The 27,968-nt window shown below is 38.5% G+C and overlaps 2 pseudogenes; one reads left to right on the forward strand and one right to left on the reverse strand.

Annotated features, from left to right (window-relative positions):
* Window positions 1-866: 866 nt before the first annotated feature.
* Window positions 867-1,042, reverse strand: LOC123851799 (U2 spliceosomal RNA; annotated as a pseudogene).
* Window positions 1,043-18,333: 17,291 nt separating this feature from the next.
* On the forward strand, window positions 18,334-18,754 carry LOC123848681 (small ribosomal subunit protein uS8-like; annotated as a pseudogene).
* The last annotated feature ends 9,214 nt before the right edge of the window (window positions 18,755-27,968 follow it).

Here is a 27,968-nt window from a genome sequence, read left to right on the forward strand (position 1 = left end):
TGGCCTCTTGCTTACACTATCACAGTAAGTGAATAAAGGCTAATTGTTACTTTCATTCTGGCTTGTTGTTTTAATTGACCACCTCGACCCCTGGCAACTAAGCTTTCTCTAGCTGAGCTATTGATTCTGTATTTCCTGACTGACTATAAAGACAGCTACTCTTGCCATGTGAGTACTACTGCATCCACCAGTAAGTGATAGCCACCATGCAAGAAGAAAGCAGAGTGCCTAAAGGCAGAAATGGGCTTACTCTGAGCTACATACTTAGGTTATGTGGCTGTCTCCAGGCCTGCTTGTTTACAGAAGTTTGTGCAGTTGTCAGAATTTTGTCAAGGATTTCTTTTCCTTGTAATATGTCACTTGTTAAGGAGGCTTGACAGGAGGGGAGTATGGTAAGGAGAAATGTATAACCTTCATTCTCTCAAAATACTAGAGGCTACCTAAATATTTACTAAAAGAACCTGTGAACTGGGGCGCCTGGGTGGCTCAGTCAGTTGAGTGTCTGACTCTTGGTTTCGGCCCAGGTCATGATCTCAGGGACATGAGATTAAGCCCCATGTTGGGCTTGGCGCTCAATGCAGAGTCTGCTTGAGATATTCTCTCTCTCTCTCTCAAATAAATCTTTAAAAAAAAAAAGGACTTGCGAACTGGTGAATAGTCAAATTGGCCTAGGTCATACAAACTTGCATTTAAACATTTTTATTTGAATGATTTACTTCTCCTCAAATATCTTGCATTCAAAATTAATGACCCTTAAATTGTAATTGGCATAATCTTTCTTTAGACTTTTATCTCTGAAAATTCTTCTCATCTTCTGTGTGATCCCCCAGAGGGTCCCACTTCCACCTCTGATAAAGACCATATATGTAAGGTTCCCACAACAGTTTAAAAAAAAAAAAAACATTACCCAAAGATCTAGCTCTTTTCTGAGATTTCTTTACAAACAAGAAACCCCAACGTCCTCGGATAGAGGACGTATCAGATATTAAACTGAAAAGAACAGATACCACACTTGATCTTAGCCAAAAGGCCTAGAAGTGATTAAATAGTCCTTATCTTTAAAGTAAATTACACCTATTTTTCAGCTTTATTGAGGTATATTTGACAAAAATTATGTAATATTTAAAGTGTACAATGTGATGATTTGATATACATTGAAATTACACCTAATTTTTATTATGTGGTTTTCTTTTTCAAATTGTTTTTATTATGTAGAAACCTACTTATAATACTGGAGAGTAAACAGGGCTAGTATGATGCTTTGACTTTATAGACAAGGACAATGAGTTACAGGTTAGGTAACCAGCCCCAAACCATACAAGTGTGGTAGATATAGAGTTCAATCACAGGCCTGAGTATGTTAAAACATACTCTTGGGTTTCATCCAGCTCTGTAATTCTAGGATTCAATAAATGAGGGCTTATTAAATAAAAAAAAAAAAAATAGATGGCGATATACTGCCAAAACCTGGATCTCTCCTGGAAATGGAATATGTGTAAGGATAAGTCATGTGTACCAAAAGTAGAATATTTACACAGCATATTATTTTACCAAATGCAGGAATATTTTGTACTTATACTCACTGGTATATGAAAAGCAAGAAAAAATTCTAAAAAACAAAGAGAAATGGTCTCCCTCTCTTTTAGTTTCCCCTTTTAAAAGTGACTCCAGGGGTGCCTGGCTGGCTCAGTCAGTGGAGCATGCAACTCTTGATCTCTAGGTTATAAATTTGAGCCCCAGGTTCAGTGTAGAGATTACTTAAAAATAAAATCTTTTTTTTTAAAAAAGTGACTTGACATCAAATCTCAATATAACAAACAGTATTATAATATTACCCTATAACAAAACAAATGCCAAAGCTTCCATTGACATACACTAATATCAAGCAATTTTGAATACAACAAGCTCCTAGTACACAAGAGGAGAACTGACAATCTCTTGGAGTTATTTCCAACAAAACTTGACCAGTGGATAGATATATTCCCTAGCATGCCACAAATCAAAAGCAATAAGGATGATAATTAAATTTCAGTCACTACTAGGAGAACCTAAGATAAATGGTAAAACAACTCCTATTAATTCATGTAGCTATGTGCCGTGTAAGATAACCTGTGAATTTCAGAGTCATCTGTAGACAAGGCTAAACGGCAAATCAAATTATAATACCCAACCCTACCAATATCACCTGAAAGTTTCAGAGAGAATATACTGAATAAGAATAAATTACTCCTATTCATTAGGCTTGAGAAGTCCAGATCCAGGCCCAGATCCCATGTGTGATCTTTCAGGCCTGACCACAGGAAATTACAAAGCTTTACCTGGCAGGCCTCATGGGAGAAAGCTGCACTTCCTATACCACACTGTACACGATCAGTGCTGTTAAAAAGAAAATCACAGGTCCCAAATGGTATCACTTAGGTTAAGGCCCTAAGTAGTAAACCAAGCTTAATACCTAAACTATAGTTTCAACCCCCTCCTGAAATGTAACCTTTAACCAGTCAACATGGGAATTTCCTGGTCAGCACTAGGAAATTTACTGATATCCCTCTTCTGTTCCCTTTAGGAGGGAGATCTTACCTAAAACAATGGATTCTTTGCTAATAATTTCCTTTATACCACTCCCTCTACCTTTAAAAGCCTTTCCTTTTCTGCAGCCCTTTGGACCTCCCCTCTATTTGCTAGATGGGATGTTAGCTGATTCATGAGTCAATTAATAATGCAAATTAGATCTTTCTAATTAACTTCGTTGAGTTTTTATTATTTAACAGTACCCTGCAAGTTACTGGAGGGAGTTGCAGTCAAGGACGCAGGCCCTCCTGCTCCAGCCATGCTCATATACATATCTGCATTCCCAGGTGCCTCCAGTGAGACGTCCTTATTGATGACCTCGAGTGACGCACTTTTCCCTTCTCTGACTTAGCACTCTTCCACTCCTGCCTTCCCCCCCCCTTGCCACCAGCAACCTGCATCTATCTTTTTAAAGATTTTATTTTTTTTTAAGATTTTTATTTATTTATCTGACAGATAGAGAGACAGTGAGAGAGGAAACACAAGCAGGAGGAGTGGGAGAGGGAGAAGCAGGCTTCCTGCCGAGCAGGGAGCCCGATGCGGGGCTCGATCCCAGGAGGACCTGGGATCATGACCTGAGCCAAAGGCAGACGCTTAATGACTGAGCCACCCAGGCGCCCCTTAAAGATTTTATTTTTAAGTAATTTCTACACCCAACGTGGGGCTCGAACCCACAACCCTGACATCAAAACTTGCACACTCCACTGAGCCAGCCAGGTGCCCCAACAACCTATATCTATTGAAAGGAAGGTACCTTTTGTTCAGGGGTCCTCAGCAATGAGATAATCACCCCTATTTGCACTTAATGTCATCTAATTCTTGTTCAGTGCCACTCTGTGGGGAAAAATGAAACACTTAGAAGCTGGCACCTTTTTTTCTCTCCTGATTGTTACTTTCAGTTTGGCATGTTGTCCCAGTTGACCAATGACAACCTCAACACTGGGCAAGCTGACAAATTGTTCTAGTGATCATGATGGTCAATTGAGGACAATGCCATTCTGAAAGAGAAAAATGACTTAGGGTCCCATGGGACACTCTTAAGGAGTGCTACAGAATTGTTTGCAAGACAGTAAAGCCCTTGGTCTTGGGAAGAGCTAGTGGATTGTTTACAGAAGCTTTTTGCTTTTGAGGAGGTCCTTCTCTTTAGCCCTTGATGGATGAGCTCACCAGTGGATGGGTCAAATTAGCAATTCAACAGCGGGACTCTAAACAAGCTGGGGAAACAGTTCCCTAGCTACTGCTTAAGATCCTCTGGCAATGGGACAAGAGATCGACAGATGCCCCAGAAGCTGACTTGTGCCCAATTACTACTGTTAATTTGAAGTAGGTCCCTGGTGCCAATAAATGCCATGTGTCACAGTTGGAAAAAAAAAAATATCTTCCTTAAGAATCACTTCACCCAGCAGCCTAAAGACCCCTTAGAGACTTCGTTAGTTCACCTCCATGATAAAGAACATAACCTTACTAAAGTCAGTGAGAGACAGTGGTGCCCTCTCTTTCAGACCTCCTCCAGATTGCCCTGACTGCAGTCACCACCAAGATAGCAGAGCATAAGCATCAGAGACAGTGGTGCTACCTCCATGTTGTTGGGCTTCCAGAGAAGCCCACACTGCACTCACAATGCTATGCAACGATCACCATCATCTATTTCCAAAACTTTTTCACTCTAAGTCACTTTTATTATTTTATATGTCTTTCCAGCTTTATTTAGATGTAATTAACATGTAACTGCATAAGTTTAAGGTGTACAACATGATGACATGATACACATACATATTGTAAAATAGTTACCATAAAAGTGTTAGTAAACACCTACATCACCTCATAATTACTATTACTTTTTTGTAATAACATTAAAGATCTAATCTTTTAGCAACTTTCAAATATACAATATTATTAACTATAGTCACCATGTTCTACATTAGAGCTTAAGAACGTATTCCTATTATAACTGGAAGTTTGTACCTCTTGCCTACACCTATCCATTTCACCCCCCTCCAGTTCCTAGGCACCACCATTCTACTCTCCATTTAGGAGTTTGGCCTTTTCAGATTTCACACATAAGTGAGATCATACAGTATCTGTCTTTCTCTGACTTATTTCACTTAGCATAATACCCTCAATGTTCATCCGTGTTATAGCAAATGCAGGATTTTCTTCTTTCTCATGGCTGAATGTTCCATTGTATGTAGATGTGTGTGTGTGTGTGTGTGTGTGTGTATACACCACATTTTCTTTATCCATTGACAGACACTTAGGTTGTTTCCACGTCTTGGCTGTTGTGAATGCTGCTGCGATGAACATGGAGCACAGATATTTCTTGGAGATCCTGATTTCATTTTCTTCAAGATGTATACCCAGAAGTGGGATTGCTGGATCATATGGTAGTTATATTTTTAATTTTTGAGTAATTTTTAAAAAATTTTTTAAAGATTTTATTTATTTATTTATTTGACAGAGAGAGAGAGCTAACACAAGCAGGGGGATTGGGAGAGGGAGAAGCAGGCTTCCGGCTGAGCAGGGAGCCCGATGTGGGGCTCGATCCCAGGACCCTGGGATTATGACCTGAGCCGAAGGCAGATGCTTAATGACTGAGCCACCCAGGCGCCCCTGAGTAATTCCAATATTATTTCCCATAAGGGTTATGCCAACTGACATTCCCACAAATAGTGCACAAGGATTCCCTTTCTCCACATCCTTGACAACACTTATTATCTTCTTTTTTAAAAAATTAATAATAGCCATCTTAACAGGTGTGAGGTGATAGCTCACTGTAGTTTTGAATTACATGATGATTAATGATGTTGAGCATCTTTTTGTGTACATGTTGGCTATTTGTACGTCTTCTTTGGGAAAATGTCTATTCAGGTCCTCTGCTCATTTTTTAATTGGACTATTTGTTTTTTGATATGAGTTGTATGAGTTCCTTATATATTTTGGATATTAACCCATTATCAGATAAATGGTTATCTTTTCATTTTATTGACTGCTTCTTTTGCTGTGCAGAAGCTTTTTAGTTTGATGTAGTCCCAGTTATTGATTTTGTTTTCGTTCTTTGTGCTTTTGGTGTCATATCCAAAAAATCATTGCCATGACCAACATCAAAGAGATTTTCTCGTAAGCTTTCTTCTAGAAGTTTTATGGTTTCAGGTCTTACATTTAAGTTTTTATCCATTTTAAGCTAATATTTGTAAATAGTGTCAGGGGTCTAATTTCATTCTTTTGCATGTGATTATCCAGTTTCCCCAGAACCATTTATTGAAGAAACTATCTTTTCTCCATTGAGTATTCTTGGCTCCCTTGTGAAATATTAGCTATCTATGTGTGGGTTTATTTATGGGCACTGAATTCTGTTCCATTTGTCCGTGAGTCTATTTTTATGCCAGTACCATACCATTTTGATTACTAGAGCTTTATACTATAGTTTGGAATCAGGAAGTGTGATGCCTCTAGCTTTGTTCTTTTTCAAGCTGACTTTGTCTATTTGGGTGTTCGTGGTCCCATACAAATTTTAGAATTGTTCTTTTCTATTTCAGTGAAAAATGCCACTGGAAATTTGGTAGGGATTGCACTGAATCTATAGATGGCTAATATTAAAGCTTCCAATCCATGAACATGGGGTATATTTGCATTTATTTCTATCTCCTTCAATTACTCTCATCAAAGTCTTACAGTTTTCATTGTACAGATCTTTCAACCCCTTGGTTAAATTTAAATTCCTAAGTATTTTATTGTTTTTGATGCTAATGTAAATGTGATTGGTTTTTTTTTCCATCTATTTTCAGATATTTCATTGTTACTATATGGAAACACAACTGATATCTGTATGTCAATTTTGTATCCTACAACTTTACTAAATTTGTTTATTCTAACAGGTTTTTTTGGTGGAGTCTTTGGGATTTTCTATATGTAAGAAAATATCATCTGCAAAAAGACAATTTTCTTCCTTTCTTATTTATTTACCTTTTATTTTGTTTTCTTTTTTTTTTTTAAAGATTTTATTTATTTGACAGAGAAAGACACAGTGAGAGAGGGAACACAAACGGGGAGTGGGAGAGGGAGAAGCAGACTCCCTGCCGAGCAGGGAGCCCAATGCGGGACTCGATCCAGGGACTCCAGGATCATGACCTGAGCCGAAGGCAGTCACTTAACCAACTGAGCCACCCAGGCGCCCTATTTTGTTTTCTTGACTAAGGGCTTTGGTTAGTACTTCTCATACGATATTGAATAGGAGTGGTGAGTGAGCACCCTTTCTTGATCTTTATCTTACAGGAAAAGCCTTCAACCTTTCATCCTTGAGTATGATGATAGCTGTGGGTTTGTCATATAAAACATTTATCATCTTGAAGTATTTTCCTTCTTTACCCAATTTGTTGAGAGTTTTTACATAAAGGTTGTTTAATTTTGTTGAGAGTTTTTACATAAAAGGTTGTTGAATTTTGTCAAATGCTTTTTCAGCATCTATTGAAATGATCATGTTGCTTTTATCTTTCTTTGTATTAATGTGATGCATCACATTTATTGATGTCCATATGTTGAACCATCCTTGCATCCCAGGGATAAATCCCACTTGATCTTGGTGTATGATCCTTTTAATGTGTTGCTTAATTCACTTTGTTAGTATTTTGTTGAGAGTTTCTGCATCTATATTCTTCAAGGATATTGGCCTCTGGTTTTCTTTTTTTTGTAGTATCTTCATCTGGCTTTGGTATAAAAGTAATACTGGTCTTATAAAATGAGTTTGGGTGTTCTCCTTTCCTCAATTTTTTCAAAGATTGTGAGAAGGATCCGTGTAAATTTTTGTTTAAATGTTTGATAGAACTCTTCAGTAAAACCATTTGGTTCTGGGCTTTTGTTTGTTGGTAAGTTTTTGATTACTGCTTCAATGTCCTTAGTTGAAGGTCTGTTCACATTTTCCACATCTTCATGATTCAGTCTTGGTAGGTTGTATATTTCTAGGAATTTATCCATTTATTCTAGGTTACCCAATTTGTTGCCCTATAATTGTTCTACTAGTCTCTTATGATCCTTTGTGTTTTTGTGGTATCAAATGTAATGCCTTCTTTTTCATTTCTGATTTTATTTATTTGAATATTTTTTTTCTTAGTTGATCTAAAAGTCTGTCAATTTTGTTTACTATTTCAAAAAACCAGTCTTCTGAGTTTGATGATCTTTCCTAATGTTTCTATGGTTTTACTTCATTAATTTCTGCTTTGACCTTTGTTATTTCCTTCATTCTGCTAATTAGGACTTAATTTGTTCTTCTTTTTCTAGTTCTTGGAGTTGTAAAGTTAGATTATTTGAGATCTTCCTATATTCCTAATATATGCATTTATCACTATAAAATTCCCTCTAAGAACTGATTTTGCAGCATCCCAGACATTTTGTTCTGTTGTTTCCATTTTCATTTAAGTTCCTTTTTTTGAATTAAAAAAAAATTTTTTTTGAATTTTGTTTAAATTTTAAGTAGGCTCCATACCCAATGTGGGGCTTGAACTCATGACCCTGAGATCAAGAGTTGCATGCTCTAGTGACTGAACCAGCCAGGCACCCCCGATTTAAAAAACTTATAAATTTCCCTAACTCATTGATTGTTCAGGAGTGTGTTATTTAGTTCCTAAATGCTTTTCAATTTCCCAAATTTCCTCTTGTTATTGATTTCTAGTTTTGTATCACTGTGTTCAGCAAAGATACTTTACAATTTTAATGTTCTTAAATATGCTAAGGCTTGTTTTGTGACCTAACATATGATCTAGTCTGGAGAATGTTCTTTGTCCACTTGAGAAGAATGTGTATACTGTTGCTGTGGGATGAAATGTTTTATATATGTGTATTCGTCCCATTTGGTCTAAAATATAGTTCAAGTCAGGGCCCCTGAGTGGCTCACTTGGTTAGTGTCTGACTCCTGATTTCAGGTTAGGTCATGATTTCACGGTCCTGGGATCGGAGTCTGCTTGTCCCTCTCACTCTCCCTCTGTGCTCTTTCCCTCTCTCTCAAATAAATAAATAAATAAAATCTTAAAAGCAAAACAACTCTTTAAAAATAAATAAATAACTATAGTTCAAGTCCAATGTCTCCTTACTGATTTTCTGTCTAAATGATCTATTGTTGAAAGTGGGTTATCAAAGTCACTTACTATTATTGTATTGTTGTCTATTTCTCCCTTCAGATCTGTTAGTATTTACTTAATATATTTAGGTATTCCAACATTAGGTGCATATATATATTTACAATTGTTATATTCTTCTGATGAATTGACCCCTTTATCATTATATAATAACCTTTGCGTCTTATTACAGCTTTTAGGTTAAAGTTTATTTTGTCTGATTGTAAGTTAAGCTACCACTGCTCTCTTTTTGTTTCCATTTGCATGGAATAACTTTTTCTATCCTTTCACTTTGAACTTATGTGTGTCTCTAAAGTTTAAGGGAGTCTCTTGGAGGCAGCATATAGTTGGGTCTTGTTTTTTAATCAATTCAACCACTCAATGCCTTTAGATTAGAGAATTAAATCCATTTACATTTAAGGTAATTATTGATAGATAAGGACTTACTAATGCCATCTTTTTGTTTTCCGGCTATTTTGTAGTTCTGTTGTTCCTTTCTTCCTCTCTTACTGTCTTCCTTTGTGAATTGATGATTTTCCATAGTGATCTGCTTTCATTCTCTTCTCTTTATCTTTTGTGTATCTACTCTAGGCTTTTGATTGATAGTTACCATGAGGCTTACATAAAACATTCTGGAGGACAGCTTGACACCAAGCTTCCATCTAGGGTAATGTTCTAAGCCTGGGAGAATGACTGGGCCATCTTGAAAAAGGGCAGGAAGTTGAATGATTACTGTTCCCCCAGCAGATCTCATGAGAAAATTATCAAGTGGCATTCTTCTGGGATTCCTCAAAATCTCTAGGCCATAAATAAAATAGTAAAACCTAGGTTCCCTTTAGTCCCAAATCCTAGTACTATCCTCACTTCTATATTCCCTGACACTACTTACTTCACTGTTGACTTTGGTTCTGTCTTCTTCAGTACACCCCTCCACCTTGATTCCCAATACCTACTTGCCTTCACCGGGGAAAATCAACAATACACTTGGATTATTATGCCTCGGGGATTTACACATAACACATTAAGACTTTCCTCAATTACCCTTTATCTGAAGTAAAGAGAAAATGGCAGGGTTTCCAGGATTGGTGGCTATCGTAAGAGGGGCTTTACACCTCTGCTATAGCATCCCCATTATATAGTAAGACTAAGGAAACAGTGCCTGAACCCCTACCACAGGACTTATCTTCTATAATACCATCTGATCCTTAAAAATCTCCTTTTCCTCTGCCCTGACCTTGGGGTTCCCAAATTATTCTTGCCATTCTTGCTATTCAAGAATGGCTAGTTAGCACCAAGGTGGACAGTAAGAAGACTATCCTACAAAACTTTGGGATTGTGTGTTTTGGTAGATCTGATGGTTCCCTGAGGGACCAGTTTCTATGCTTGCCTTTCTATTGGCACTTGGACTAAGTGGCTACTCGTGGACATTTAAAATGTGAATGTTCCAGGAATGTTACTCAGCCATAAAAAAAAGAATGAAATCTTGCCACTGGCAACAGCATGGATGGGCCTAGAAGGTATAATGCTAAGTGCAATAAGTCAGTCAGAGAAAGATAAACACCATATGATTTCACTCATATGTGGAATTAAAGAAACAAAACAAATTAACAAAAAAAAAGAGACCAAAAAAACAGACTCTTACCACAAAGAACAAACTAGTGGTTGCCAGAAGGAAAGTGGATGGGGGAATGGGTGAAACAGGTGAATGGATTATGAGAACACTAATCTTAAAGAGCATCAAGTAATATATAAAATTGCTGACTCATTGTACTGTACACATGAACCTAATATAACACCGTATGTTAATTGTACTTCAATTTAAAAAAGAATATGAATGTTCTAAAAGCCACCGAAGCATGCATACACTTTAAAATATTTAAAATGGTAAATCTTATGTTTATTTTACTACAAAAATTGTACTGTTTTCAGTGCTTTCTTAAAGCCATGTCATGATGTGTTTTGATTTTTATTCAACAAGCTCTCAATTTTTAGTACATAATAAGTTTTTAAAATTTTTTTAAAGATTTTATTTTTAAGTAATCTTTACACCCAATGTGGGGCTCGAACTTACAACCCCAAGATCAAGAGTCACATGCTCTACTGACTGACCCAGCCAGGAGCCCCTTCAATAAGTTTTTTAAAAGGTTGGGACTGGGGGGAAAGATGGCAGAGGAGTAGCAGACCCTATTTCAACTGGTCCCCGGAATTGAGCTGGATATCTACCAGACCACTCTGAGCACCCATGAAACCAGCCTGAGATGTAAGATCTGGATCTCTACAAACAAAATATCACAGGCAGTTGGTTTTGAGCTACGAAGTGGGGAGCCGTGATTCCGTGGGCAGATATTGGAGAATAAATGGCAGCAGGAGGGTACCTGGCCGTGGAGATCCTACACCACTGGTGAGTGACAGCCTCGCGCGCTGAGGACCGGGCACAGACTCGCAGACCGGAAGTGGCGGGGAAAGGACTTTAGGGCAGCCTCCGGGGCGGAAACCCGGAGAGGCAGGGGGGGTCACACGCATGCAAACTGGGAGCGGCTGGCGGTTTTAGAAGCACAAAGGGCAGAGACATGCCCGGACCTGGAGGCAGGACTGGGAGCGCTGCAGAGGGGCACACAACCCAGGATGCTGCAGTTTATAGCAGCACGGACAGAAACGGAGATGGTGTGGCCTGGAGAGCTCACTGAAGAACAGACTGCGATCTCTCTGCTCTGAGGCAGAGGGCTGGAAATGGTCTCTTCTGCTCTGACTCTCGGAAGAGAAGTGGAAAGCCACCAGGGAAAGCCTCCAGAGAACAAAAGCCCCAAAGACTGATTCCCGCTGAGTCCATCCCCCTCCACAGGGGGGCAGGGCAACTCCTCCCAAACAGGGCTGTCTGAGTAATAGCACGGCAGGCCCCTCCTGCAGAAGACAGGCTGGGAAAACAAGAGGCCAGCAACCCTAAGGTCCCAAGAAAACAGGTGCATCTTGCTTGGGTTCTGGTCAATAATTTGGACTCTATACATTCCCTCAAACACCCATCAACAGAATGACTAGGAGGAGGAGCCCCCAAAACAGAAAAGACTCAGAGATTATGACTTATGCAGCAGAATCACAAATGGATGCAGATATAACCAAGATGTCGGAGATGGAATTCAGGCTTGTAATTGTGAAGACAATGGCTAGAATGGAGAAATCAATTAATGGCAACATAGAGTCTCTAAGGGCAGAAATGAAAGGTGAATTGGTAGAACTTAAAAATGCTATCAATGAGATCCAATCCAATCTAGATAATCTAACAGCTAGGGTAACTGGGGCAGAAGAGCGAATAAGCGACCTGGAAGACAATTTAATAGATAAAAAGGGAAAAGAGGAGGTCAGGGAAAAACAACTCAGAATCCATGAAAATAGAAACAGAGAAGTAAGTGACACCATGAAGCATTCCAATGTCAGAATAATTGGAATCCTGGAGGGAGTGGAGAGAGAGAGAGGACTAGAAGATGTATTTGAGCAAATCGTAGCTGAGAACTTCCCTAATCTGGGGAATGAAACAAACATTCAAGTCCTAGAGGCAGAGAGGACCCCTCCCCAAATCAAGGAAAACAGGCCAACACCGTGGCATGTAATAGTAAAACTTGCAAATCTTAGAACCAAGGAAACCATCTTAAGGGCAGTTAGGGGGAAGAGATTCCTTACGTACAGAGGGAGGAACATCAGAATAACGTCAGACCTATCCACAGAGACCTGGCAAACCAGAAAGGCCTGGCAAGACATGTTCAGGGTACTAACTGAGAAGAACATGCAGCCAAGAATACTTTATCCGGCAAGGCTTTCATTTAGAATGGATGGAGAGATGCAGAGCTTCCACGATCGGCAGAAACTGAAAGAATATGTAACCACTAAGCCAGCCCAGCAAGAAATATTAAGGAGGGTTCTATAAAAGGAGAAAGACCCCAAGAGTGATATACAACAGAAATTTACAGGGACAATCTATAAAAACAATGTCTTCACAGGCAACATGATGACAATTAATTCATATCTTTCAATAATCACTCTCAACGTGAATGGCCTAAATGCTCCCATAAAATGGCACAGGGTTGCGGACTGGATAAAAAGACAGGACCCATCCATATGCTGTCTACAAGAGACTCATTTTGAACCTAAAGATACATCCAGACTGAAAGTGAAGGGATGGAGATCCATCTTCAACGCCAGCAGACCTCAAAAGAAAGCTGGGGTAGCAATTCTTATATCAGACAAATTAGATTTTAAACTAAAGTCTGTAATAAGAGACACAGAAGGACACTATATCATTCTTAAAGGGTCTACCCAACAAGAAGATCTAACAATTGTAAATATCTATGCCCCCAACATGGGAGCAGCCATCTACATAAGCCAACTGTTAACCAAAATAAAGAGTCATATTGATAACAATACGTTAATTGTAGGAGACCTCAATACTCCACTCTCAGCAATGGACAGATCATCTAAGCAGAAAATCAACAAGGAAACAAGAGCTCTGAATGATACACTGGACCAGATGGACCTCATAGATATTTACAGAACATTCCACCCTAAAAGAGAATACTCACTCTTCTCGAGCACACATGGAACTTTCTCCAGAATAGACCACATACTGGGTCACAAATCAGGTCTCAACCGATACCAAAAGACTGAGATTATTCCCTGCATATTCTCAGACCACAATGCTCTAAAACTGGTACTCAATCACAAGAAAAAATTTGGTAGAAATTCAAACACTTGGAAGCTAAAGATCACTCCGCTCAAGAATGTTTGGGTCAACCAGGAAATCAAAGAACTTAAACAATTCATGGAAATCAATGAGAACGAAAACACATCGGTCCAAAACCTATGGGATACTGCAAAGGTGGTCCTAAGGGGGAAATACATAGCCATCCAAGCCTCACTCAAAAAATTAGAAATATCCCGAATTCACCAACTAACTCTACAACTTAAAGAACTAGAGAAAAAGCAACAAATGATGTCTAAGCCATGCATTAGAAGAGAAATAATTAAAATTAGAGCAGAAATCAATGAATTAGAAACCAGAAACACAGTAGATCAGATCAACGAAACTAGAAGTTGGTTCTTTGAAAGAATTAATAAGATCGATAAACCACGGGCCAGACTTATCCAAAAGAAAGAGAAAGGACCCAAATTAATAAAATTATGAATGAAAGGGGAGAGATCACGACTAACACTAAGGAAATAGAAACAATTATTAGAAATTATTATCAACAACTATATGCCAATAAACTGAGCAATCTGGATGAAATGGAGGCCTTCCTGGAAACCTATAAGCTGCCAAGACTGAAACAGGAAGAAACTGACAACCTGAATAGGCCAATAACCAGTAACGAGATTGAAGCAGTGATCAAAAACCTCCTAAAAAACAAGAGTCCAGGGCCTGATGGATTCCCTGGGGAATTCTACCAACCATTCAAAGAAGAAATAATACCTATTCTACTGAAGCTGTTTCAAAAAATAGAAACAGAAGGAAAACTTCCAAACTCATTCTATGAGGCCAGCCTTACCTTAATCCCCAAACCAGGCAAAGACCCCATCAAAAAGGAGAATTTCAGACCGATATCTCTGATGAATATGGATTCCAAAATCCTCAACAAAATCTCAGCTAATAGGATCCAACAATACATTAAAAGGATCACCACCACAACCAAGTGGGATTTATCCCTGAGATGCAAGAGTGGTTCAACATTTGCAAATCAATCAATGTGATAGAACACATTAATAAGAGGAGGGAGAAGAACCACATGGTCCTCTCAATTGATGCAGAAAAAGCATTTGACAAAATACAACATCCTTTCCTGATTAAAACTCTCCAGAGTATAGGGATAGAGGGAACATTCCTCAAGTTCATAAAATCCATCTATGAAAAACCCACAGCGAATATCATCCTCAATGGGGAAAAGCTGAGAGCCTTTCCCTTAAGATCAGGAACACGTCAAGGGTGCCCACTCTCACCACTGTTGTTCAACATAGTACTAGAAGTCCTCGCAACAGCAATCAGACAACAAAAAGAAATAAAAGGTATTCAAATTGGCAAAGAAGAAGTCAAACTCTCTCTTTTCGCAGACGACATGATACTTTATGTGGAAAACCCAAAAGACTCCACCCCCAAAATACTAGAACTCATCCAACAATTCAGTAATGTGGCAGGATACAAAATCAATGCACAGAAATCAGTTGCTTTCTTATACACTAACAACGCAAGTGTAGAAAGAGAAATTAGAGAAACGATTCCATTTACAATAGCACCAAAAACCATAAGATACCTCGGAATAAACCTAACCAAAGAGGTAAAGGATCTATACTCTAGAAACTACAAAACACTCATGAAAGAAATTGAAGAAGACACAAAAAGATGGAAAAATATTCCATGCTCATGGATCGGAAGAATAAACACTGTTAAAATGTCTATGCTACCCAGAGCAATGTATACCTTCAATGCCATCCCAATCAAAATTCCAATGACATTTTTCAAAGTGCTGGAACAAACAATCCTAAAATTTGTATGGAATCAGAAAAGACCCCAAATCGCCAAGGAGATGTTGAAAAAGAAAAACAAAGCTGGGGGCATCACGTTGCCCGATTTCAAGCTATATTACAAGTCAGTGATCACCAAGACAGCATGGTACTGGCACAAAAACAGACATACAGACCAATGGAACAGAATAGAGAACCCAGATATGGACCCTCAACTCCCTGGTCAAATAATCTTTGACAAAGCAGGCAAAAACATGCAATGGAAAAAAGACAGTCTCTTCAATAAATGGTGCTGGGAAAATTGGACAGCCACATGCAGAAGAATGAAACTCAACCATTCTCTAACACCACTTACAAAGATAAACTCAAAGTGGATGAAAGACCTCAATGTGAGACAGGAATCCATCAAAATCCTAGAGGAGAACATAGGCAGTAACCTCTTTGACATCGGCCACAGCAACTTCTTTCAAGATACATCTCCAAAAGCTAGTGAAACAAAAGCGAAAATGAACTTTTGGGACTTCATCAAGATAAAAAGCTTCTGCACAGCAAAGGAAACAGTCAACAAAACAAAGAGACAACCCACAGAATGGGAGAAGATATTTGCAAATGACACTACAGATAAAGGGCTGGTATCCAAGATCTATAAAGAACTTCTCAAACTCAACACCCAAAAAACAAATAATCAAGTCAGAAAGTGGGCAGAAGAGATGAACAGACGCTTCTCTGAAGAAGACATACAAATGGCTAACAGACACCTGAAAAAATGTTCATCATCATTAGCCATCAGGGAAATCCAAATCAAAACCACATTGAGATACCACCTTACACCAGTTAGAATGGCAAAAATGGACAGGGAAAGAAACAACAAATGCTGGAGAGGTTGTGGAGAAAGGGGAACCCTCTTACACTGTTGGTGGGAATGCAAGTTGGTACAGCCACTTTGGAAAACAGTGTGGAGGTTCCTCAAAAATTTAAAAATAGAGCTACCCTAGGACCCAGCAATTGCACTCCTGGGTATTGACCCCAAAGACACAGATGTAGTGAAAAGAAGGGCCATATGCACCCCAATGTTCATAGCAGCAATGTCCACAATAGCTAAACCGAGGAAAGAGCCGAGACACCCTTCAACAGAAGAATGGATAAAGATGTGGTCCATATATACAATGGAATATTACTCAGCCATCAGAAAGGATGAATACCCAACTTTTGCATCAACATGGATGGGACTGGAGGAGATTATGCTAAGTGAAATAAGTCAAGCAGAGAAAGTCAATTATCATATGGTTTCACTTATTTGTGGAACATATGGAATAGCATGGAGGACATTAGGAGAAGGAAGGGAAAAATGGGAGGGGGAATTGGAGGGAGAGATGAACCATGAGAGACTATGGACTCTGAGAAACAAACAGGGTTTTAGAGGGGAGCGGGGAGGGGGGATTGGTTAGCCCGGTGATGGGTATTAAGGAGGGCACGTACTGCATGGAGCACTGGGTGTTATACGAAAACAATGGATCGTGGATCACCACATCAAAAACCAATGATGTATTGTATGGTGACTAACATAACACAATAAATTTTTTTAAAAAAGGTTATATAGTAAAACAATATGGGAAGATTACACATTTCATCTGAAAATTTTGCTTTTCTTCAATTTCCCAATATAACTTTTCCTATCTGAACCATCCAAATTAAATCAAATTCAGCAAGTAATTTCCAAATGCCAACTTCATCTACTATTGTATAGCTCTGATCCATGGTACCACATAAAACAGGTAGCATACATAACACATGTACACATTTCATAAGTAATGGAATAATGAGAAATCAGGATCACTCAAGCTCTATTTGCACAAATAACCATGATAGGATCATCTACTTGGCAGTCCTTCAAATAAACCAAATAATATATGCAGACAAATTGTTAATGTTAAAACATTACACATAACATTTAACACTGGAACCATGAGAAAATTCTGGCAGGACTAGGACCTTTGAAAAATCTATGTGGGAATCTGATACCCAGGAAGCAATCAGAATCAGTGGGACTATAGTACTTTTTAGTAGCACAGAAAATTTCTGATTTTAAATTGACATTGAACTTTCACGTTGGCTTCTGTTGAGAATATATCAATAACTCATCAAGGTATACTGTCGTTCCACAGAAACATATACTACAATGATTCAGAAGAAAAGGAACTTAATTTCCTTTTTTAATTAATTTCCACTACTACATATAAACCTTCATTCAGATGAGTCTTAAATGAAGTCCAGAGGTTGTAAGAAAAGTAGGAGAAACAGAAGGAAAATTGGGGTCAGCAAATGAACCAATCTCTTGGTTTCCAAAACCACCTTTTAGGTTTGTTTCCTCCCTGGAAATTATTTTTCCTACTAAATTGCATTTAGTAAGCCATAATTAATTGAAATTATTTTTGAAATTATTTTTCCTACTAAATTACATTTAGTAAGCCATAATTAATTCATGTAATCTGTATTATTACTATTTTCCAGGTTCACTGATGATTCAGATTTTAACCAACAATCCATAATTTTGAAGGTTTTATAATAATATTATGAAATCACATAAATCACTGTCATGTTTGTGATAAGCTATAAAGTCAAGCAAGCCTGCAGAAACTTATGTACTGCTCACTGATACCAATCATTAGATGTGGCCATCAATCTGTGCTCAAGTCCAAGATTAGTCACCCACTGGGCATGTTTAAGTATTTTGACTCTCACATGGGGCTCTACTCTCCATGACTATTGCACCAACTACCCGCCCAGAAATTCCTATGATGTCACCAAGAGCCAATCAGGTGTTCTTTCTCTGATACTGATTTTATGTAAACCAGACAAAAAGTAAAGATATTTGACATTTTGGTTAGCTTGTTCAGCCTCTTGATGGGAATATGTACAACATTCACTAGATTCATACACTAAAATTGAGAATCTGGATATATTTATAAATGCCAAAGTATATTAACTGGGCAAACATTCTCTAATAAAACATCAGAAAAATCTAAGGAATCTTTTTACTACTATTTGAACAGTAAATTGGTATATCACACACTTGAAAAGAGGAAGTACAATGTGCAAAACAGTCTGCTTAAAAACGAAATGAATGCTCTTTCCACCATCTTTCAGGGCCGCCATAATGGTGTGCACAAATGTCCTGGCAGATGCTCTCAAGAGCATTAACAATGCTGAAAAGAGAGGCAAATTCCAGGTTCTTATTAGGTCATACTCCAAAGTTTATCATCCAGTTTCTAACTGTGATGATGAAACATGGTTACATCGGTGAATTTGAAATCACTGATAATCACAGAGCTGGGAAAACTGTTGTGAACTTCACAGGCAGGTTAAACAAGTGTGGAGTGATCAGCCCCAGATTTGATGTACAACTCAAAGATCTAGAAAAATGGCGGGGTAATCTGCTCCTGTCCCACCTGTTTGATTTCATTGTACTGACAACTTCAGCTGGCATCATGGACCATGAAGAAGCAAGACGAAAAGACATAGGAGGGAAAATCCTGGGATTCTTTTCTAGAGATGTAATACATACATGCAAATAAAATGCCTCAATGGAAAAAAAATGAAATGAATGATAAATGAATGAATAATTTTTTACCTACCCTAAAAAAAAGTCATGGCTTTTGCCAATGAGTTTAAGATTACTCTTTTTTAGATACATATCAAGATTTATGAAATTTTTAAAAATTAAAGGTTAAAAACAAATTTATTTGTAAGATTTCATTAAATTATCCACAAATTTCATTAAATTTTTTAAATTTCATAAAAATATCTCAATAATCTTAAGAAATCAACAGTAGTAATTACATTCCCCCCATCACAAAATTCCCAAATGTATCCATGTGGCTGACTAGCCAAACTAAAAATCTTCGGAAGAAAATTGAAAATTTGCTGAGATAACACAGGAATTTGGGAAAATCCTATTCATAACCTCATGGCGCCCAAGCCTTCTACTTTACTTACACTGATTTAGAATCAGCTAGAAAAATTTTGTGATGTGATGAGTTCTGGGTATTATATGCAACTAATAAATCATTGAACACTATATCAAAAATTAATGATGTACTATATGTTGGCTAATTGAATTTAAATAAAAAATAAAATAAAATAATCTTTTTTATAAAAATCCTTCAAATGCAGCAAACAGCAAAAATCTTATACACAAATGATGCTACCAGTCATACTAACTCCCATTAAACATCCTATTCACTTACACGCCTTTCTTCTCTGGACTGAAATTCAATATCCCAGGGCAAAACTATTTGGTGGTGTCATGGGGGCACATTTTTCATTTGATAAACAGTCTGCCAGGTGCTTATGACACATCAAACAAGCAGATGTTCCCTGCTTACAAAGGGCATAGAGTCTAAATGGGAGAAGACCTACATAAAACTGTGCAAATGTTATATATGGGGGTCCTAAATTGAAAGAGAAGATAGAAGGGGCACCTGACATGTGTTGGGGGTCCCTGGGAAGCAGATTCAGAGACAGAAATTAGCATGCAACAAATTTGTTGGGAATGCTCTCCAAAGCTACACCTGGAGGGGAGTAAATGAAGCAGGACTAGGAAGAAGAAGGAGTTGGTCTGTGATAGTCACAGCAAAAGCCTCAGCTCATCTCACGGGGAGCACTAGGGCTGGAATGGCCCTTAAAAGTTTTTTCAAACTGAGGTAAGAAATCTGAGTTTATGTATCCTTGCATCAGCCAGTCACTGGATACAGGGTCCCTCTTCCCCCAGCCACTCAGATAAGATAAACCCTGAGCCCCTGGAGAGGAACTCGCTGAGAACTGCCAGCCACCTATACTCTCAAGAGCTGAGGTGATGAGTATTTCGGTTTTGTCGGCTTTGGGGAGAAAGGGAATTGGGCAATACAACACAGTATCCATTACCACCCACCCTTTGTTTCACTCAGATCTATGTGCTTCATGTTACTTCTGAAAGCAGATCCTTTAGGAATTTCGTGGGCTTTTCCTGAGGGAAGCATCTAAGAGAAAAGTTACCAGAATGAGCCACTGTCCCCATGCTAAAGCTGGTCTCCAGGCCCCATCTATTCTAGATAAAACTTGCCCTCAACTATCAGCTCTCCAAGTCGGTGGATTACCTGATGGGGTGACCCACGCCATCATCCTTGATCAGCCTGAGACCCCAGTTATAAGGCTCTTCTCAGGCCATGGCTGATTCACCTGTTCATTCATTGCCAAAACTGGGCAAGTAAGTAGCAAGAGAAATGCAAGTGGATCACCTGGGTGCCAAACACATCCTCTCAGCCTCATTGTCTCCTGATGATCAGAGTCTGTGATTCCTGCCATTTAGTGACTCCTTTCTGTGCCTGCTCACCATTAATGTTTGATGAGAGCCTTGCTATGTGCCCTGGTGGAAGCATTCCCCTCTGGGAACCAAGACTCCTGAACCAGCAGGATCCAGAGCTCTGGAAACAGGAAGGATAAATTCTGAAAGTAGGCCACTGGGAGTGATGGTGAGTTAGGCCACTCTGACTTACACCCTTTGTTTCCTGGACTTATGCATTCTAACTACTGGGAACATAGCACAAGGTACTGGCTGCTATGATCCAAATGTTTGTGTTTCCCCAAAATTGATATATTGAAATCCTAATGCCCAAAGATGATGGTATTAGGTGGGGCCTTTGGGAGGTGCTTAGGTCATGAGGGTGATGCCTCCATGAATGGGATTAGTGCTCTTGTAAAAGAGACTCCAGAGATATCCGAAGTCCCTTCCACCATGACATATCTAGAAGGCAATGGCTATGAACCAGAATAGAGCTCTCACCAGAATGCAACCATGCTGGTGCCTTGATCTTGGACTTCCTAGCATCCAGAACTGTGAGAAATAAAATTCTGTTGTTTATAAGCTACCTAGTCTGTGGAACAGACTAAGACACTGGTGCTTAATTTAGAGTGCATTCTGTGCCCTTGAAGATGATGCCTTATCCCAGCAGAGGATCACCTCTGAGTTGATACCTCAGCTGTCTATTTCCTCACTCTGAGGATGGCAGCATGTCAGTCATGAGTTATGTGATAGGACCAGTAGATCTCATGATTATGTGTCCACTGCTGTACCTCCTTTAGTGTAAAATAAGGCCCTCAGTCTGATGTTCTTACCTCACAGGGTGAGGAACAAATGTGAGGGTTCTGCCAATGAGCAGGTAAGTCTATTCCAATTACACACTCAGGGGTCAGGAAATAATCATTCTGCAATAGTTAGGAGGATATTTCAGAAGGAAGGGAAAGTATGAAAAATGTATAATGTCCTGAAACAGCTGGTGGTTTAAGGTAATTACAAGCAGGGCAGTAGGGCTGGAGCACAGGATTTTTGGGGTAGGGGAAAAGTGAAGTGAGAGGTAGAAAAAGGCCAGGTCATGTAGACCACTGAATGGAATGCTAAAGAATTCTGATGTTATTTTAAACAACAAAATACTGTGCTGAAATTTACATTTTCTAGTATTTTAAACAGCAAAATACTGTGCTAAAATTTACATTTTCTAAAACTTTACTCTGCAACAACATGAATGTTAGATTGGAGAGGTTACGTAAGACTTGTCAGAAAGACTTGTAAAAGATAGTATATGGGGTGTGAGAAAAAGAGAGTATTCAAAAATCACCATAGCTTTTTGGCCTGAGAAACTAGAAATGAACTGAGATGGAGAAAACTGCAGGAGAAGCTTGCTTGGGGAAGAATATAAGCAGTTCAGTTGGACATATTAGATATCTAAGTGAAGATGTCAAGGAGGCAGTTGGATATATTAGTATGGAGCTTGGGGGAGAGCTCCCGGCTGGCAATATAAATCTGGAAAACACTAACAAATAGATAAAATTTAAAATTAAGGTGTTGAAAGAGATCTCCAGCAGAATGAGTATAAATAACAATAGAAGTCCCAAACTGAGCCTGGCACTTTCCAAAATTTAGAAGACAGGAGGGTGAGGAAGAATCAGGAGAATGAGAAGGAGCAACAAGTGAGGGATTAGGAAAACACAGCCCTGAAACCTGCATGAAGCAAATACTTCTGAGAGGAAGGAGGAATGAGCTATGTCAAATGCTGCTAAGTCCAGTGAGCTGAGAAATGAGGACTGGCCATTGGGTTAAGCAATGCAGAGGTCATCGGTGACCTTCACCAAGAGCACTGTTCATGGAGAGGCAGAAGCAAAGGCCTAGATTTAAGAAGAGGAATTTAAGACAAGCTATATAGACAACTATCTTCAAGAGCATTGCTGTGAAGCAGGACAGAGAAATATGGTAGCAACTGGCTAAGGGGGAAGAGTTATCAAGAGGTCAAGACAGCTAATTTTTTATTTTGGTGATTTTGTTTTGTTTGATTAGATTTTTTTTTTTTTTTTTTTTTTTTTTTTGGATGGGGGAAGTAACAGCATAGTTATCTTCTGAAGTGAAATATCTGGTAGGAAAAGGCATGATGTGGGAGAGAGTGCGTAGGATTGCAGGAGTAACATCATCATGTTAGAAAGTGAGGGAGTTCAGGGGCTGATCCAAGAAGTGGGCGGACTGGTCTTTAGGTGGGAGCACAGTTCATGCCAGTCACAGTGGGAGAGACAGATACGGGTAGGTGAGGAGGTGCAGTACTGGAAGGCTGGCAAAGTCTCTTCTAATTGCTTCCACCTCCTCAGTAAAATAGGAAGCACAGTTGTTTGTTTCTTTAAGTGTTTGCTTGCTTAGTTTCTGAACTTCTGAGCGCACTGCCTTAATCCATTCACCCTGCCAGCCTCTAATTGCCTTTTTACTCTATCTGAAAATTCCCTGGTGACCAGAGGTCTCTGCAGTCAATAACATCTATGGAGAGAGAAGACAAGAAGTGGCCAAATCATTCCAATTGATATTGTGGAGCCACATTCAGTCTATAATACACAACCAAGAATTTTCAGGGGAAATTACCTTCTTGAGTCGGACCTTAACATGGAGTATGTTTGATCCAGTTCTATGATATTTCTCCTTCTACCCTGCTCTGCTAGCTTCACTGCAGTATTCAAGGCTTTGGCCCTGGGCTGTAAGAGTCTTTCTAGTTCTTATGGTCCACATTAAACAAGATCCTATGCTGCCAGCTTTCATCTTCAAGATAAGAGAAATAGTCTCTTAAGGCAGGGGATAAAAAAGCCTTAGAGAGGTGGTTCTCAAACTTGGCTGATCATTGGACTCATCTGAATCACTCATTAAAAAAATATATACCCCCAAAGAGGAAAGCATACCAAAAAAAAAAATATATATATATATATATACACACCCCAGAGTCTCTCTTTTAAGTATAGATTAAAGCAGGGCCCATATATGATGTTACCTAAACTCATGCAACCTTGGTGAACTCATCAGTAACAGCAGAGATTAAAACACATCTTTATTTCTAGTACAATGCCTGGAATGCTGTAGAAGTGAAAACAATGCTTAAAAAGTGTTATCTCCTCAGAGAGGGAGATGAACCATGAGAAACTATGGACCCCAGGAAAAGAACTGAGGGTCTCAGAAGAGAGGGGGGCCAGGGGAGGGGATAACAGGGTGATGGGTATTAAGGAACGCATGTGTTGTGATGAGCCCTGGGTGTTATACATAACTAATGAATCACTGAGCACTTCACCAAAAACTAATGATATACTATATGCTGGCTAACTAAACATATTTAAAAAAATAAAAAATAAATTAAAAAAATAAGAAGTGATATCTCCTTTCCCTTTTTATCCCTCTCCCCCAGCATACCTAGTCTTTTCCCAATTTTTTATTGTGTCAAAATACACATAACATAAAATTTACCATTTTCACCATTTTTAAATATACAGTTCATTTGCATCAAGTATATCCATACTGTTGTGCAACCCCTCCCTATTTTTTAAATATTTCTTTCATTGGAATACTTTTAGATTCACAGAAAAAATGCCAAGATAGTACAGATTTCCCACATATTCCTTATTCAGTTTCCCCTATTGTTAACATCTTACAGTATGATGTAACATTTGTCAAAACTAAGATAACAACACTGACTCTAGACTTAATTCACATTTCAATAGTTTTTTTTTTTTCCATTTAAAGTTCTTTTTCTATTCCTGGATCCAATCCAAGACACACCTCTATTTAAAAAATATATATATGTGTTAAATTTTTAGTGTGGGCTTTCTAAAATCATTACACTTTGAATACCTGAGATCATGCTTTAGTTTGCTATTAGCAAGTTGAATTTTTCCCCTTTTTTGTATTAGAGAGGAAACAACAAATACCAAGGCACCTAGGGCACTCAGTTGGTTAAGAGTCTGCCTTCAGCTCAGGTCATGATCTCAGGGTCCTGGGATCGAGCCCTGCATTGGGCTCCCTGCTCAGCAGAGAGTCTGCTTCTCATCCTCTCCCTCCCCCCGTCCCTCCCCCTGCTCATGCTCACTCTCTCTCTGTCTCAAATAAATAAATAAAATCTTTTAAAAAAGAAATAACCCATACCTTCTAGGCACCAAGAAAAAATATTCTTCCTTATGGACAAGTAGTGTATCCCCAGATGCCACAGCAGCTGTGCTGTCAGCTGTTCATACAGCTTTAGAAGTGACTTGCATACCCTGACTGCAGCTTATAGAGAGGGAGTGAGGAATGGTGCATATCCAGCTACACTACATAAAAGACACTAAGCATTATGAGCAAGGTGGTCCTACTCCTTTTCAGGGAAAATCAAGCTCAGGTTCATAAAGGGATCATTTATCCATCCAGCATTTATTGTGATCCTATTACATGCTAACATTATGGTAGGCACTTGAAATACAAAGACAGATGAGGCAAAGTCTGTGTTCTTGATTTGCTCAGTTTAATGGAAGAGACAGACATGTAAGAAATCAATTATAATACAATGTAATAAGGGCTAGAATTGAGGTAAATGTAGGTTACAGTGACTGTGATGAGGCAAAGTAAGACTTTTCCTTGAAAAGATGATGGCTAAGTTGAAAGAAGAGAAAGCTCATCAAGGACGGGCAGAGAAAAGTGTGTTATAAGTAGAGTGAAAGTGAATAAAAGAACAGGGACCTAAGAAAATGTGGCAAATCTGGTCCTTTAAGTGGTTTGCTATGGCTCAAGTGTTAGTGTGTGTACTTGGGAGTAGATGGTATATGACTGAAAACATGAGACAAATTATGTGGGATGAGATGTTCATGAATTTAGACTTAATTCTGAATGGGCTGTAGGTTTATTAAAGAAGTGATCAACTTTTTTCTTTCTGTAAATTTTACTTGCATGGATGCAATGCAATGCAATCTCATGTACCCCACATTAAGCATCATTCTTCCAATGCCAAGAATTGCCTGTCTCCAGGCTTCTTATTTTATGAGAAAAGCTAACTGCTATTTGTTTAACCTACTGTAAATAGTTTCTACTAATTTTAACCTTATGAATTCTTGGCTTATAACCCACATCTTCCACTACTGCCTTACATTCCAGTCTCTCATTGAGGTTATGACTTCATGACACCTGGGAGTACTATCCCATTCCCAGACTTACTCCCAGTAAAGCCAATGTTGCCTGATAAACACAAAGTAGGCACACATGGAGAATATACTTGAGTGCTAGTGAAAGCACACAGTATTAACATCCTGTAAGAAAAAAGATTAAGTGAAAATAAGGGATGCAAAATAATTGACTGACATTTCCACAGCTGCCTTATGTGTAAGCCATACTCAGTGACTTGCTGGCAGTTCTGCCTCTGAAACAATACTTGCTGCAGAAGTTAGAATCAGAGGTATCAACGACTCTCTGCATCGGGTGAATTGATCACAGTTTTCAGCCAGTTAGTCAGATGTGACTAACTGAGGTGAGAGGGTGAAATGCATGAGGGTTATGAGCAGGGGCTGAACATTCTGTGTTATTTAGGTGGGACGGTGGGTCAGTGTGAACTCTTTAAGCATACTCATTTAACAGTACAATTCTATTAACTCTATAGCATATTGAGGGAAAGGAGTTAAACCAGAAAAACTCATCTCACTGTAATGAAGTGCTGTGTTTTCAATTATCTGAACTGCTATATTTCACAAAAATGTTTAAAAGTGGAATAACAAGTATGTCTTGTGTTTTTTACTGCTCAACTAAAATGAAAAAAAAAGATAATCAAGGTTATATTCAATGCCACCATTTCAAATGAAATAGTATCAATAAATTTTGAATTATTGAGTGCATTTTCTTCATTCCATTAATTACACTCTTCAGTGCAATTCTGGGCTATTAGAAAGGAAGTGTGCTTAGTAATACCAAAGAGACAAATAAAAATCTTTTTAGAGGATTATCAGTATAGGTGTTTAGACCAGAAAGACTGAGTTTTAGTGAATACTTATTCCAAATCAGAGTATTAATAATCAATTACTGAAATGTTGAAAGAGCATACTTTTTATTTTTTAAAAGATTTATTTATTTTAGAGAGACAGAGAGAGGAGGGGCAGAGGGAGAGGGAGAGAGAGAATCCCAAGCAGACTCCACACTTGGCATGGAGCCTGACACGGAGCTTGATCCCAGGACCCTGAGATCATGACCTGAGCTGAAACCAAGAGATGGACACTAAATCGACTGAGCCACCCCAGGCAGCCCAAGAGCATACTTTTAAAAAGTGGTTTATCTGCTTCTTTTGCATATTACAATGATTTCTCTTGCTAACATGACAATAATAGTACCATCTCTGAGTCTCACTTTTTCTAGCTGTTAAATGGTTAGAATTCTTGCTAGGTTAGGTGTTATGAGGACTAATGAGAAATTTCTCATAAAATGGTTAGAGCCCTGGGAACAATAATCTTCTCTATATAGAATGTTTTTCTGTCTTTAGGGAGGCATCTTGGTGCAGTGGAAAACCACAGGTTTTGAAAGTAAAGGAACTTTGGTAAAAAATATTAACTCTCCTTGGATAAGTCATTAAATCTAAGTCTCAGTTTTCTCACTTTCAAAATGGAGATAAATACTCATTCTGTTAGAATGATTTTTACATAAAATAAAACAAGCTTATTTTGAGATGATTTAAGTATTAGGCATCGTGTTGCAAAATAGGTGTGCACAGAATTTGGTGATTTATATCCGCAAAAGGCAAAACCAGAAATGTCTCAAAATGACCATGACAGAAGCTGGGTAAGACATTCAGGGACATACAGGACCAAGGTCAGCTTAGGATCACAGCAGGGCAAGGAGCTTCAGGATACAGAAACAGAGCATATATCCTATTCCTTATCCCCATCAATAGGTGGTATAAACCTGATACACTCTACTATCTAGAAACAGGGAGCTGAAATGGAAGAGGTTCAAATTTGGACTTAAATAATCATGTACCCCACATTAAGCATCATTTTTTCCGCCTCTAGCAGCTCTGGTAACTTCTTTGTAATGGGTATTAAAAATTTACAAAGTGGCTGGTAGTGGCCTTTTCCTATTACTGTAATTTCAAAAAAAATAAATAAATAAAAAATACCCCCAAATTCTCTTTAGCTTCAAAAATGCTCCCACATTGCAGATGTATATTTTTGTTTAATTATAAGTCATTTTCGTGGCTCAGTGGGCTAAGCGTCCAACTTTTGATTTTGGCTCAAGTCATGATCTCAGGGTTGTGAGATCAAGCCCTGAGTCAGGCTCTGCCAAGGGTGTGGAGCCTGCTTAAGATTCTCTCTCTTCCAGGGTTCCTGGGCGGTTGCATTTTAACTGTTAATAGTGCCTTGGAAAGAAATTACCATATATTTTCTAAAGGAAAGAAACTTGAAAATACTGGAAAACTGATCTCTGGCTCAATGCAACCTTATCTA

Source organism: Mirounga angustirostris, unplaced genomic scaffold (assembly GCF_029215605.1).
Source record: "Mirounga angustirostris isolate CCGP_5_RB_7025 unplaced genomic scaffold, mMirAng1.0.hap1 SCAF_11, whole genome shotgun sequence".
Taxonomy (NCBI): domain Eukaryota; kingdom Metazoa; phylum Chordata; class Mammalia; order Carnivora; family Phocidae; genus Mirounga; species Mirounga angustirostris.